Below are 13,567 nucleotides of genomic sequence, written 5' to 3'. Positions count from 1 at the left end.
CACATGCACAGATCTGGTCCTCTTGTTTGGAGCTGGGGAAATGTCTTTGTTTTTTCTCTCTTGGAGATAGCATTTAGAGTCTCCTTCCTCTCCCTTGTTTGCTTTGTGCTGTTTAACTAATTACCAGCTGACCAGTGTTTGCTGGGACTCCAGTCCAGGTTAATTGGGGTGAGGGAACAAGGTCTGTGAGCTTGCTCTCCTGAAAATGACCCTCACAACCTCAGGCATGGCATAAAATGAGTCGCTGTGGTCTATTCACAAAAAGCCTGAGCTGGCCCTGACCCCACACTCCAGCCCGATTTGGTTGGGGAATATTTCCCCCAGTTCCAGTCTTCACTTTAATGGGCTTTATGAGGGGTCGATTGTAGCCTACCAGGGGCTACTTGGGAGAAGATGCCAAGCCACACCTGGCCAGACCATCTTTCTTCAAGCATGGGTCAAAGGTTGCCAGAGGTGTATCTTTAGAGTTTTCCTCTTTTCACCTTAAGTATCCCTTTAGAATAAGCAAAGTCTAAGAGTTGGCTTGGAGCACTCAAGTGTGTGTGTGTGTGTGTGTGTGTGTGTGTGTGTGTGTGTGTGTGTGTTCATGCACGTGTAATCACCTCCATGTGTTTTGTGTGGAGGCTGCAAGTCAACAGGTTCTTTCTCTATTGCTTGCCCCTTATCTTGTGAGGACAGTCTCTCACCGAACCTGTAGCTTGCCGTTTTAGCAAAGTCCCTGGATGAATCTGTCTCTGCCTATCCTCTGCCACCCTCTTGTTCCTCTTGCCCCGGTGCTGGAGTGACAGATGCACACCTGGACACAGCTCTCACCTGGATGCTGGTGAGTCTAAGTCTTCACACTCACACAGCACTGTGAACACTGAGCCTGTCTCCAGCCTGGACCAATCCCACTGTCCGGACTTAGGGAGACCAGACAGGGCTGCAGAGAAGGGTCCTCTGAGCTCTGTCACTGTGGAGCTTGAAAGTCCAGGCCCATTGCCTCCATGGTTGTGTTGTTTGTTCCTGTGTGACTTTCAGGGGAAATCTCTCATTAACCATCTCCCGACTACCTTTGCTGTTTTCACACAACCGCATCCCAAAAACAAGATCTGGTTTTGGTTTTATTTGATTGTTTTTTTTTTTTTTTTTTTTTTTTTTTTTTTTTTGTGTGTGTGTGTGTGTGTGTGTGTGTGTGTTACTGGGGATTAGACCCAGGACCTTGCACATACTACACAAATTCTACCATAGATTCATATTCTCAACCATTGACTAAAAAAAATAACACATGTACACACAGAGAGAGAGAGAGAGAGAGAGAGAGAGAGAGAGAGAGAGAGAGAGATAGATAGATTCTGGGCTGGGATCAGACTTGTGGGCTATGAAACGGGACTCCTTAAGACTCTTTTACAAATATCTTTGCACAGTTTCTGGTTCCTCTAAATTCCCATATGCATAACTCTGACTGCTTTCCCCTCCATCTGATTCCCTCCTGTTGATTCACAACAGAAGGACAAAACAAGTCAAATTGAAGATGTTAAAACACAAGCTTTCTCCATGGTTAGCTAAATGTGACTTCGAACAAAAGCCAACACGGAGTTTCATTTTCCTGACTGCCTTTATTTGTTACCAATTGCGGTTTAACAAACTGCCCCAAACACAAGAGCTCCAGTCAACATGTATTATTTCACATTTCTGTGGATGAAGAGTCCAGAGCCTGGGAAATAGCAGGAGAAAGGAATCCTGGGGTTGACTGGCACACTCCTGTGTAGGAGACAGCTGTCAGGATGCTTCAGGATTGGCAGCCAGAAGGAAGGAGGCCAGCAGACTCTCTGCTAAGAGGGTCAGGGAATGGGAGCCAGCCAAGGCTGTGACAGCACCCAGCACACACCAGGGGAGTGAAGAGCCCAAATGAAGGCTCCTGGGGCACAGCTAGACACAGGCGTCCTGGAATATCCGAAGAAGAGCCTGGAGACAAGGGTGGTGACAATGTATGAGCTAATCTGCATTTTCCTAATGAATACTGATGCTGACTCCTTACTTTGCTATACTGCAGTATCTTTCCTGTTTCTTTTCGTTTGTTTTTGTTTTGTTTTTTGTTTTTGTCTTTTGTTTGTTATTGTTTTTCTGATTCACGTTTTCTTTGTAGGCTTGGCTGTCCTGGAACCCACTTTGTAGACCAGGTTAGCCTCAAACTCAGAAAACCACCTGCCTCTACCTCCTGAGTGCAGGGATCAAAGGTGTGCACCACCATGCCTGGCTTTTCCTGATTCTTATAGACTGTTAGTAAACTTCTTTTTGGAAACCATCTCTTCAATCTTTTCCTTTTTATTTGAAATGGAGTAGGGGGAGGAATTTAACTCAAGGTCTTCTACAGGTCTCGTAAGGAGTTTTATCTACGTCCTCACTGTTGCTGTTGTTGTTAGATGTATTCATTTTTACTTTACATGTATGTATGAGTCCTGTACGCTTGTTGGTTTGTGCACTTAATGTGTCCAGTGATGGAGGAAGTCTTCAGATCCTCCTAAACTGAGTTTGAGATGGCTGTGAGCTGCCATGTGGGTGCTGGGAACTGAACCCTAGTCCTCTGCAAGAGCAGTCAGTGCTCTGAACTGCGGAGCCATCTCTCCACCTCCACCTCCACCACCACCACCACCTCCACCACCTCCACCTCCACCTCTACCACTGCCTCCGACTCCGCCACCTCCACCACCACCACCACCACCTCCACCTCCACCACCACCACCACCACCACCACCACCTCCACCTCCACCACCCCCACCACCACCACCTCCACCACCACCTCCACCACCACCTCCACCTCCACCACCACCACCACCCCTATTCGCCAAGGTTGGCCTTAATTGGTTCATTTGTTGTTGCTTTTTAGACAGGGGCACATATATCCCAGGTTAGCTTCAAATCTATTGTGTAGGCAAGGATAACCCTGCCTTTCCCTCCTGAGTGCTGGAATTACAGGTATGTGTCAGCATGTGCACTTTTACATGGGGCTGGAGACTGAACCCAGAGCTTCCTGCATGCTAGGGACACACCCACCCACCCAGTGAGGCCCATCTCCAGACCCTAGGTTTGATTTTATTTGGGTTGCTTGTCTTCTTGGGGTTTCTGTTTTAATAGTTATTTGCAGCCAGCTATGGTATGGTGATATATTATGAATCAAATAAACTTGCCTGAGTATCAGAGCCAGCCACTAAATGAGACATAGAGGCCAGGCAGTGGTGGTACACACCTTTAATCCTAGCACTGGGGAGGTAGAGATCCATCTGGATCTCTGAGAGTTCAAAACCACCCTGGACTACATGAGATTGATTCAGTCTAGGAGAGAAACAGAGCCAGGCAGTGGTGGCACGCACCTTTGATCCCAGCACTTGGGAGTCACACACCTTTAATCCCAGCACTTGGGAGTCACACACCTTTAATCCCAGCACTTGAGATCTCATGCCTTTGCTACCAGTATTTGGGAAGCACACGCACCATTAATCCCAGCACTAGGAAGGAAGTGAAATGGCTGGGGGAGAAAGGCTTATAAGGCATGAGGAGACAGGAACTTGAGCCTTTCGGCTGAGGACTCAGCGGCTTTCAGTCAGTGGATTCCTGGAGATAGGATCTTTCCTTCCATTGGGCCTGAGGATTCCGTAGTGGTGAGAAGTTTCTCTAGTGGCTTGTTCCTTTGTCTCTCTGATCTTTCAGCATTTACCCCAATATCTGGCTCTGGGTTCTTTATTATAAGACCATTAAGGATTCCTACAATACTGTGGTAGCATGTACCTATAGTCCCTGCACTTGAGAGCTGAGGCAGGCAGATCCTGTGAGTCTGAGGCCAGCCTGGACTTGATAGTGAGTGCCAGGACAGCCAGAGGTACATAGTGAGACAGCCTCCCAAAGGGGGAGAAAAAGAATTCTTCCTAAGTTCTCAATTCCAGGTCAGTTGAGATAACGATGGATTCTTTTCCACAATCATCCCCCAGAAGAGGACCCGGGCTTCAGGTAGAGGACCTGGAGTCCCGCCCGCCTGCAGTCACACATGCCAGTGTCATGTTTTCTGTGGCCCCTGTAGTTTGGAGTCATTTCCCCTGTGCTGCGTGACGTCTCCCAGGGGGCTGTGAACACACCTGGGAAGCCACAACGGGTTACTTCTGACAGGCCAAAGGATGCTCCACCCAAGCCTAGCTTACAGAACCAGTGGGGTTCTTGGGGTTCATTACAGGCACTTGGGTGATTTAATGGCACCCGCATCTCTGAAAGCCCAGAACAGGTGACAGCAGGTAAAAAGCGAACCCTGGAATCCTGGGTATTCTTTGCTGGCAGCTCCACTGAAGAGCCTGCTCCAGCACTGGCAAGGGTGAAGGCTGACCTTAGGGAGGGGGAGGGGTTGTAAGTTTCATGATCTTCCTGAGGTTCAGGAATTTCTCTCTTCCCTCCAGGAGGAAACTTGGGAGCAAAGGGCTACAGAACTCCTGGTAGAGCCCATGTGTGAAAGGCTGGCTGACCAGCCTGTGGAGCTGTAGGGAGGCGGTGGGACCCTGAGAAGGTGGAGGAGAGTGGAAGGAAGGTAGATCAGAGGGCACACTCTTGGGACATTGGTACTCAGCTCCCTCCCCCACTTCCATACACTGTTAGAGGAACTCTCACGGTGAGGTACTGGGGTGCCACAGGCCCAAAGGTACAGGGACAATCAACCAGGACTAAAAGCTATGAGCAAAAATGAACCTGTCCCCCTAAAAGCTGTCTGCCTCGGGTATTTGGTCACAGTGATGGAAAGGTACCTCCTCTGTGTTCTTCATCTTTCTTAATTTAAGTCCATTTTCCCTCTGGACCTGAGGAAGTTTAAGGATCCGCTGGTGTAGCTCCAGTAGCACTCAAGACATTACACCAGTGTGCATGCAGGTCTCTGCAGAAGAAAGGGCAGTAAGGTGGCCCAGCAGGTAAAGGTGCTTGCCATCAGGCTTGACAAACTGAGTTTAGTTCCAGGGACCCACAAAGTAGAGGAGAGAACCAAGCCTTGCATGTCGTCCTCTGACCACACTTGTGTTAAACATGTCTTGCACACCCCCACATACACACACAACAGAGAAATACACGTTAAAAAGAGCAGGGGAGGGACAAGAGGCCACCTTAAAACAAACACAATCAATGCTTTCTCTCACCCCTCCACTGCCTTCTGAGCTAACAGCACTTTATAAGAGAACACCTTCTCTAGTTCCAACCTGCATGACCACATGAACCTTTCCCAGGCCTGTCCTGAAATCACAGTCCATTTGGAACCACAGTATTTTCATAAAAGGTATTATACCTCCTGCTGTTTACCTCTGTGTACAACTATTTAAGTCACTTGGCCTATGTCTCCACAAATTCAGGTCCAGGGATGATGAAGCAAGGACCTCAGTTTAAACAACTGTTAGTTCACAAAACTTGAGTGTCGGAGTTTGAAACACTGTCTGAAGGGCTGGAGAGCGTTCTAAGAGCACGGGCTGCTCTTCCAGAGTTTGATTCCCAGCACCCACATGGCAACTCACAACCATCTATAACTCCGATCCAGGGGACCCAACCCCCACTCTTGGCCTCTGCAGTCCCTGCATGCATGTGGTGCACAGACATACGTGCAGGCAAACGCCCATACACATAAAATAAAAATAAAGGAAACATTTAAAGGAAACGCTGAAATGTTAAGCCTTATATCAGGAAGTACGGGTCACAGGAGGGTGCTGGTGGGACATAGTTTCCCGTCATTTATACAGAGATGAGTACCACCTGGTGTGGCATTTGGAGAGTCTCCTCCCATGACACTCAATATGTGATGTCTGTCAGTACCAGTTGTCTGGCTGCACAACCCAATCGGGAATCCCACAATTTCCTTGTGTTAGCCTGGGCCACCAAAGGCTTACGGGACAGGACTGTCCCCATTCCAGATGCCAGCCAGTCAGATGCACTTCTTTCCTGTGTGCTGCAAAAGCATGGCTTCCTCCCACTCTCTTCCCGGGTCTGAGAACTTGCTAGAATAGCTCACTAAACTGCTGTCATAAGGGCTTCAGTGCGGGAACAGATGAGCGAGAGAGCTGCACAGGGCACAGTTTAGAGTTCAGACGACAGTGAGGTCAATAAGGTGCGCTCCAAGCCAGTTTGACCGCTCTCTTCAGGAAATGCAGAAACTGGATGAGACACAGTCACCACAAGAAGTTTGGGCCACGTTGCCACAAGCTAAGTAGGTACATTAGCTAGGAGAAAGACTTAATGAGATCCACACCCCATCACTAGCCCCCACCCCCATCCCACCCCCACCCCCAGGCCACAGCTTCATCTCTGACTGGAACCACTGGAAGTTGGAGACAATCACTTCTGTTGTTTAAGGCACTGAGTGCTGTGTACTTGGTTATAAAAGGCCCGGAAACTCACATTACTATGAACACAGGAGGAGAGGATGACATTTCAACTTCTACTTGTTATAAGAATGTTAAATGTAACAAAACTTGCCTAACAAAATTACCTTACTTGGGGGCCTGGAGGGACGGCTCAGCAGTTAAGAGCACCGGCTACTCTTCCAGAGGTCCTGAGTTCAATTCCCAGCACCCACATGGTGGCTTGCAACCATCTGTAATGGGATCTGACGCTCTTCCTCTTCTATTGTGCCGGCGTACATGCAAGTACACTCATACACATAAAACACATAAACAAATCTTTAAAGCAATTACCTCACCTGGACTAAACACACTGTTCTAGAATGCTGGGAAAGAAGAGCAAAGTCCCTTCCCCTCCAGAGGGTCTGAGTGTTGACTGCTTCGTAGAAATAGATGAATTTATTTCTTACAAGTGGCCTTAATCGTTCTCACACTACATCCACCCTAAGGGGGAGACTCAGAAAAAAACTGAATCTGCAGACTTCAGGTAAGTAGAGTGACAGTTTGCAGCCCTTCAAGGGTGGTGGGGGGCCGTTGGGAGTCTTTACAGTTAGCAACCCCCAACATGCTGTTATGAGGTGTGACTGGTGCATCTGGGGACTCTGTGTGCCCATATGCAAATGAAGTCATTCTGTGATGTTACTGGGATGTAGCCATCCTCTCTGGGACTTAGGCAGCCCTCCAGTGTGAGGTGACAAAGACATGGATGACATTCCTCCCACCGTTCAGAAGTTCTGTGTGTAGGAGAGGGACTACGTGATGCTGTCTCTCACTACCCTCTGTCTTCTGGGAATTTTTTGTGGGGAAGGGATCACAGGTCACACCCAAATCTACAGAGATAGGGTCCTTGTGGATGTAAAAATAACCTTGCAGGTGTCAGCTCCAGAGAACTGCATGCCTGTGCTCTCTGAGCTGGGACGATTTGGGAAATAAGAAAGGGGCACAGTAGAAATAAAGCAAAAGAGCAGCCTCTCTGCTCGAGCATCCACAGTGTGTGCAGTCTACCATGAACTGGTTGATGTGCTGGGCAGAGACTCACCTGACATCACTTTCTGGTAGTCAATTTACAGCAAGGCACTGAGAATTACTATATATAAAAATTCAGGCCGGGCGGTGGTGGCGCACGCCTTTAATCCCAGCACTCGGGAGGCAGAGCCAGGCGGATCTCTGTGAGTTCGAGGCTTGCCTGGGCTACCAAATGAGTCCCAGGAAAGGCGCAAAGCTACACAGAGAAACCCTGTCTCGAAAAACCAAAAAAAAAAAAAAAAAAAAAAAAATTCAGAAAGTGTTTAATGTGAAAGTAAAATCTGTTCCGAGGCTAGTTCACATCTTGTTATGTTATTGCTACGTTGGTTAAGTCGGGATTTACCAAAAAAGACATAGTTTCCATCCCATGTGAACACTAATATTTCTTTCTCCCCTTAAGAAGAAAAACATTTTTTGCTTTATTATTTCAACAAGTTATCAATCTTAGTTTTCAACTAGTCCTCATAAATTCTAGTTGTTAGTACTCATATCATTTTTATGACATGGCACCAGACTCTCAAATAAATACTGACAGGAACCAGGCTGGAATTCATGGTACAATGTGTCGTTTGTATAATCTACACCCCCCTGGAGATACATAAATCATGCATTCCTGTGTGACAGGACAGGAGACCCCGTGTGGTCCTGCAGAGGAACGACGCACACATCTGTGGAGTGTCAGAGCCCTGCTTCAGGAGGAAAGCCCACTTGATGTGGGCATCTCATACCTGGGGATCTACCTTCAAAGGAAAGTGGGTGCCCATCACTCTGAAAGGCCAGGTCCTTGCAGGGAGTGGACGAGTCCACACATACCACCATGGAAGTAGCCAGCTCTCTGTGTGGGTTTGATAACTTGCTAATGTCTGATGATGGAACGGAGGGAAGAGAAAGAAATCTAAGAGATCATTGGAACCAGTTCATAGGGGCCGTTAAGTTCTGAATAAACAAGACAAATAAGTCAACTTAGCTTCTATAGATGGAGACACATGCTAAGGAGACAATATGCCCAGAAGTGGGGAACAGTCTGGGGTGGTGACGAGAGCATCCATTGAGGAAAGGACAGTGAGTAGGAGGCAGAACAGGAGCTGGTCAGGGGAAAGTGTTCTGGACAGTGGGAAGACTGAGGAAGCTTTGCAGACGGGCTGAGTAAGGGAGGGGGAGGAGTGTCACAGAATACACAAGGTCAAGGCCAGACCACATGGGGGTGCCGGCCAAAGGGGGGGGGCTATTGTCCTTTCCATAGATGAGACAGCTGTGAGGAAAGTTAGTGAGAAGAAAGAGACGCGAGTGAATAGTTTGAAAAGTCAACTTGCCACCACCGAGAATCAACTGGCAAGACTCTTTTGTTGTTGTTTGTCTTTTGTTTTCTCCAGACAAGGTCTCACTGTGTAGCTCTGGATGTCCTGAAACTTACTATGTAGATTAAGCTGGCTTCAAACTCACAGAAATCCTCCTGCCTCTGCTTCCCAAGTACTGAGATTAAAGGTATGTGCCTCTACTCCTGGCAGGGGAGAGATTCTTAATGAGAACTGTCGAGGTCAGGTTGGCCTGTGGACATGTCTGTGGGGGGTTGTCTTGATTGTTACTTGATACGGAATGGTGCCTTTGTGAGTGGCACCATTCTGTAGGCAAAGAAAGGAGAAACTGGCTGAGAGCAAGGGAGAATACATGTATCTTCTCTTCTTGAATGTGAAGGTGAGGTGACTAGCCGCTTGAGTTCTGCCTTGACTTCCCCACAATGACTGTCTGTGACCCGGAATGGTGAATCCTTTCCTAGGTTGCCTTTGTCAGGATATTTCATCACAGCAACAGAAACGAAACTTGAGCAAGATGTGAGTTGGATGTTTGTGTGTCTCCCTAGATGCTGGGATCAGGTGTAGCCAGACGTAGCACAGGAAGGAGGGAACCGGAAGAAGCAGGTGCAGATGGCCGTGACCTTCAACTGTCTGGTTGGTAACAGAAACACTGTCCGGTTCACATAAATTGGTTGGCTTAGGGTTATTTTCCAAAAATAGAGCCAACATATCTCCTGCAGGATTTGATATGCCCTGTAAGACGAGCAAAGACTCAGGGGGACAGAAATCTCCAGCCCAAGTGATATTTGCACTGAGATGTAAACAGATGCTAAGGGGCCACCAGGTGAGAAAAACCCGAAGTTACTTTGTAGATCTCCAGAGTTCGGCATGCCTCTAAAAGTCGAGTAGAGATGCTGAGGGCGTCACTGTGCATGGGACACAGCCCAGGGCGTCACTGTGCTGGTGAAGCAGCTCAGGGCGTCACTGCACAGGTGACAGCTCAGGCGTCACTGCACGGGTGACAGCTCAGGCCGTCACTGCACGGGTGACAGCTCAGGTGTCACTGCACGGGTGACAGCTCAGGTGTCACTGCACGGGTGACGCAGCTCAGGGCGTCACTGCACGGGTGACGCAGCTCAGGGCGTCACTGCACGGGTGACAGCTCAGGCGTCACTGCACGGGTGACAGCTCAGGCGTCACTGCACAGGTGACACAGCTCAGATGTCCCTGCACGGGTGATGCAGCTCAGGGCGTCACTGCACGGGTGACACAGCTCAGGGCGTCACTGCATGGGTGACGCAGCTCAGGGCGTCACTGCACGGGTGACAGCTCAGGTGTCACTGCACGGGTGACGCAGCTCAGGGCGTCACTGCACGGGTGACAGCTCAGGGCATCACTGCACGGGTGACGCAGCTCAGGGCGTCACTGCACAGGTGACACAGCTCAGGGTGTCACTGCACAGGTGACAGCTCAGGTGTCACTGCACGGGTGACACAGCTCAGGGAGTCACTGCACGGGTGACGCAGCTCAGGGCATCACTGCACGGGTGACACAGCTCAGGGAGTCACTGCACGGGTGACACAGCTCAGGGAGTCACTGCACGGGTGACGCAGCTCAGGGAGTCACTGCACGGGTGACGCAGCTCAGGGAGTCACTGCACGGGTGACGCAGCTCAGGCGTCACTGCATGGGTGACACAGCTCAGGGTGTCACTGCACGGGTGACACAGCTCAGGCGTCACTGCACAGGTGACAGCTCAGGGCGTCACTGCACGGGTGACGCAGCTCAGGGCGTCACTGCGCAGGTGACGCAGCTCAGGGCGTCACTGTACGGGTGACACAGCTCAGGCGTCACTGCACGGGTGACACAGCTCAGGCGTCACTGCACGGGTGACACAGCTCAGGCGTCACTGCACAGGTGACAGCTCAGGGCGTCACTGCACGGGTGACAGCTCAGGGCATCACTGCACGGGTGACACAGCTCAGGCGTCACTGCACAGGTGACAGCTCAGGGCATCACTGCACGGGTGATGCAGCTCAGGGCGTCACTGCAAATGTGATGTGGTTCCAGTTAAGAACCGTGGTTCATGCCTGTAATCGCAGCACTGGGGAGGCAGGCTGAGGCAGGAGGATCATGAGTTCCCAGACAGCCTGGACTACATAGTGAGATCCAGAACAACAATAGGGAGAAGCTGAAAAGGCAGAGGTGGGGGAAAGGGAGAGAACGGAGGTGGGGGCGTGTGGGTGGGGGGAGGGGAGCAGCAGCAGCAACAGCAGCCACGTCATGCCCACAGAACAGCTTTTTACATTGCTCTTTCTCACCCTCTGGTTCTCAACATTCTTTCAGGTCCTTCTTTCAAGATAGTCCCTGAACGTTGGGGTAGAGGGTGGTATAGGTGTCCCACTTGGGGCTGGGCACTCAATGGCCATTTGTTCTCGGCACTTTGACCAGTTGGAGTCACTTCATTAGGGACTGGAGGGATGGCTCAGCAGTTAAGAGCACTGGCTACTCTTCCAGGGGGACCTGGGTTCAGTTCCCAGCACCCTCATGTCCACTCACAACTGTCTGTAACTCCAGTTCCAGGGGATCTGGCATAGTCATACAGACACACATGTAAGCAAAGCACCAATGCATATAAAATAAATAAATTAAAAAGGAGTCTGTGGCCGGGCGGTGGTGGCGCACGCCTTTAATCCCAGCACTCGGGAGGCAGAGACAGGCGGATCTCTGTGAGTTTGAGGCCAGCCTGGGCTACTAAGTGAGCTCCAGGAAAGGTGCAAAGCTACACAGAGAAACCCTGTCTCGAAAAACCAAAAAAAAAAAAAAAAAAAAAAAAAAAAAAAAGGAGTCTGTGCATTAAATGTTGTCCACTGCAAATGGAAGCTTCTCAATTGAGGCTGAGAGCAGCACTAATCTGATTCTTAGCACTCATTTAAACTCTCCCATCTTCTGCTTGGGGGTCCTCTGCAATGGGCCATCTTAGTTTTTTTTGGGGGGGCGGGGGTTGGAGACAGGGTTTCTCTGTGTAGCTTTGTGCCTTTCCTGGAACTCACTTGGTAGTCCAGGCTGGCCTCGAACTCACAGAGATCCACCTGGCTCTGCCTCCCAAGTGCTGGGATTAAAGGCGTGCGCCGCCGCCGCCGCCGCCGCCGCCGCCGCCGCCGCCGCCACCGCCCGGCTCCATCTTAGTTTTTAAGACAAGGTTTCTCCTTAAACCTTGGCTTGGGATTTTCCAGGCAGCCTAGGCTGGCCAGCAAGCCCCAGGGCTCTGCCTGTCCCTGACTCCCCAGGCCTGGGTTACAAGTTCATTTACCATGCCTGGCTCTTTACATGGGGGTTCTAGGGTTCTAACTTGAGCCGCCATGCTTACAAGACAAGTTCTGTAGCGGCTGAGCTGTCTCCCCAGCTTTAGAGAGGATATTTAGAATAAGGACTAAATCGTAGCACAGTGCATTTGTGATGAGACTAACCCAGCAGAGCTGCAGAGGGCTCTGGCTGCAGGTGACAGCTGGGAGAGAATGTGTCAGCAATTCTGTATAGACGGGCTTTGCTGGCCTCTGCTGTGGTCAGCGCCTGGACAGAGAGGAGAAAGGGAAGATTCTGCTCAGAAAAACCTACAGAGGTGAGGACTTCAGCTTTTCTCCGTGAAAGAAGAGGAGTGCTGGAGCAAAGAGTGAGGAGGCAGATCTGTGTCGCAGTGGGGAGAGGAAGAGCAGGCCCGCAATCCACTGGTGGCAATCTGTGGACTCGGATCTGTGGCCCCAAGTGGGGGCCGAGTTCATGTCAGTGAGCTGAGCTGGGTGAGTTCCATCCTCCCCTAATGGAACAGTAATGCTGGGAGAGCCAGCCAAGAGGTGAGCTGAGCCAGGATTCCTTCCACGTCTCTGTAAGCCTGGACCAGGGGTAGCTACCTTTCATCCTGTTCACCTCTGCTTCTTAGTCATTCAGCATCCACATACTATGGTTCAGGCTACCCTCTCCGTGTGTGTGTGTGTGTGTGTGTGTGTGTGTGTGTGTGTGTGTGTGTGTATGTATGTATGTATGTATGTATGTATGTATATGTATGTATGTATGTATCCTTGCAGATTCCAGCCCCTGGTATACTGCCACCTGCTCAGACAGCATCATTGCTGTTCTTACTAAACCTAGAGAAAATCTTTAAATCTCTTTGCAGGTTAGTGCCCATCTGGATTGGCCTTTCTGCCTGTCACCCTACAGCATCACAAGCAAGACAGGGACATGGGCACAGAATGGAGCATTGAGAAGAATTAGTTATGTTAGTGGTCCTGAAATGCTCAAATGTGGGAAATAAGTCACAAAATAAAAGCAGAACTATGAGTCAAAGATCCAGATGTTTAAACACTGTGGAATATTGGAACTGACACACCTGGCCAGGAAATTAAAAAGGCATTGTTAACACTTATCAGCAATGTTCAGAGGACCTGGAAAAAAAAGTGAATTTTCAAGTATGTGGAGGAAATGTTATAGAATGCAAAACTCAGAACAGAGTGCCAAAGAGAGATGGATTGGATGAGGGATGGTTGCACAGATGTTCAAAAGCAGTTCCCGGAAATTTCTAGGCGTATAAATAATGGATGCAAGGCAGTGGTGATGACTAGGACATTTCCAGAAATTAAGATGCGAATCTTCAGGCTGGAAAGGCCTGCCAGCCTCCAGGAGAAGAGATGAAAGTAAGATCACATCTGGAGCGTTATGGCACAGCTGTGGAATCAGAAGGATGAGGAGAATCCTGCCATCACCAGACAGAGAAGACAAACCACAGTAAGAGACTGTCAGACTCACAGCCCACCTCTCTGCCGCACAAACACCAGGGGAGAACGGAGTCAGAGGG

Source organism: Peromyscus leucopus, chromosome 5, assembly GCF_004664715.2.
Source record: "Peromyscus leucopus breed LL Stock chromosome 5, UCI_PerLeu_2.1, whole genome shotgun sequence".
In the NCBI taxonomy this organism is placed as follows: Eukaryota; Metazoa; Chordata; class Mammalia; order Rodentia; family Cricetidae; genus Peromyscus; species Peromyscus leucopus.
This window is presented reverse-complemented; position numbering follows the sequence as displayed.